At 38.0% G+C, this 2,493-nt stretch overlaps 1 pseudogene; it reads left to right on the top strand.

Annotated features, from left to right (window-relative positions):
- Positions 1-523: 523 nt before the first annotated feature.
- Positions 524-639, top strand: LOC120593585 (uncharacterized; annotated as a pseudogene).
- Positions 640-2,493: the final 1,854 nt, after the last annotated feature.

The raw sequence follows: 2,493 nt of genomic DNA, 5'->3' as shown, positions 1-2,493 counted from the left end.
TTGTTTGTAGCCGAGAAGCAATAGGCTATACCATATAGCCTGGATATGTAGTTTGCTATACATCTAGGTTTGTGTAAGTATAATACATGATGTTCTCACAATGACAAAATTGCCTAATGACTCATTTCTCAGAATGAATGCTCTTCATTAATTGGTGCAAGACTGTAAGTCAATATGAGTAATTTCCCACACTCCCTTGCCACAGTGCTTATCGCTTCAGGGATAATCTAATCACACTGAGGCTTAAGATTCTTTTTTTCAGGTTTTGAGAAAACAAATTCACCTTTATTTCTTTGGATATGAACAAAGAAAAATGTAGTCTTATTGGTGCTATTAGTCATTTTGTGAACACATGAACACATACATGAGGATGAAGCTGATAAATAAAGAAGGCAAAGCCAAGATAATCACAGAGAAATGGTGGACATGGTTTCATAGTGTAGCGGTTAGCACACATGGTTAGCTCTTCTGCTTTACATGCAGAAGGTCCTGGGTTCAAGCCCCATTGGAGCCATGGTCCATGGTCTACAGCCATGCCACCCTGGACAAGCCTGATGTCTGATCTCAGAAGCTAAGCAGAGTTGGGCCTGGTTAGTACTTGGATTGGAGACCACCTAGGAAGACCAGGTGCTGTAAGCATAAATAATAATAAACTTAAAAAAAATCACAGAGAAATGGAATCATATTTCTCATCATACCATGCCTGAAGTCAACCCTACCCTTGAACTTCTCAGCTAAGTAAACTTCAGTAAATTGCATTTATTATTTAAGCCAGTTTGAATTGGTTTCTCTGTTGCTTGCACCTGAAAGCATTCTGATTTATGATTTTGGTTGTCTCTCTTTAGAGAAGGAATGAGCGTACTTCAGGTTATATAAGTTATATTTATACTATATTAGGCGGAAACATTTTTTCAGTATAAATATGGGAAGAAGGGTGTATGTGGATATTAGACAATCAAAAGAGTGGCTGCCTAGCATCTAAATCCCCATCCTGTTTGGGGGAGATTCCTCCATAGTGTGAGTCTTGTTGGTAGCAGGGCCTCACATCCTACTATGGAAACAGAAGATGGTCAGAAACTTCTTTTCCCTGCCCATCATGGAACAAGGGCTGGATACTCTGTTTATGGATTTGAATCTAGAGTCAGCAACACAAAAAAGACAGGAATATACAAAATTAACAGATGGATGATAGCTTAGGAGAATAGAGCTGCAATGTGCAAAACTGACATAAGATTAATAACTAGAAAAATAAGACAGTAAACCAAGTAGAAAAATGGACAAAAGATATGAAGAGTAATAACAGGAGAAATTTGAATTTACACAAGGAGATTTAAGTATATTAAGAGATTTTCAACTCTGTTAATAATTAGAAAAATGAAAATTATAATAACAGCAAGAAATCACTAAGAATGGCAACATGTAAAAACTCAGATATTATCAAGTAGTGATGAGGATGTGAGGGAATGGAAAATTGTGGGTGGGCGTATAAACTGGTACAGATACTCCAGAGAGTAGTTTGGCAGTACCATCTAGAAGTAAGTAGAACTAGTCCTCAAACAACATTGTTTTGGTCAATGTCATTTCGTTATAGTGTTGATAAGATGTCATAGGAACTTAACTCTTGTTTATATCAATTAGCCTATGGTAAAATTAGTTTTGTTATATGTCGTTTTACTTAACGTCTCCAAAACTGTTAAAGATGTTAAGTGAGGACTTATTATCTATGTATATCCTAGAAGCCAGCGACCGTGTCCCTGGCTATGTATTCCAGAGGAATTCTCACACAGGTCCTTATGGAATTATAGTTGAGGTTGTTTGTTTTAGCATTGTTTGTGGTAGTGAAGAATTGGAAGCAACCTAGATGTCCATCACCATGGGACTGGATAAACAAACTGTGGTGTATTCATAGGATGAAAAATATAAAACAATAAAAAGAAAGGAGCAAAAAGTACTATAGCCACATAGTTAGGTCTCTAAAACTTAGTGTTGAGTGAAAAAGGTGCAAACCAGAATGAGATTTACACACAATACCGTTTATGTGAATGTAAAACGACACTGTATATTTTCATGGATATGCATATATCTAAATCAACATATGGAAAGTGAATTGGAGGAAGTGTTTATACATGAAATACACCAGAGCAGCTCACTAAATTGGGCACGAGAATGGGAGTGTGGTCAGGGACTGACAGGGAAAAGTAATAATACAATGAAATAAAACAAAAGAGGAGACTCCAATGGACTGAGGAAAATAACAGGCCATGGATTGAAGAGCATGAGTACACAATCCCGAAGCTGACCACAAATAAACGCGAACAGACAGGAGGATGGGTGGCGTTCAAATGCAGTGGCATGTGATGGTAGGATGACGTCCAGGGGTCACTGCAGTGGGGGTAGCAGTTCCAGTAGCAGCATTCTAACCTAGCTGTTTCCAGTGTGGCCATAGGTGGCTTCTCTTGCCAGATTTCCAGACTTCTGTGAGCTACATGACAG

Source organism: Pteropus medius, unplaced genomic scaffold (assembly GCF_902729225.1).
Source record: "Pteropus medius unplaced genomic scaffold, Ma_sr-lr_union100, whole genome shotgun sequence".
Lineage (NCBI taxonomy): Eukaryota > Metazoa > Chordata > Mammalia > Chiroptera > Pteropodidae > Pteropus > Pteropus medius.
This window is presented reverse-complemented; position numbering and strand designations above follow the sequence as displayed.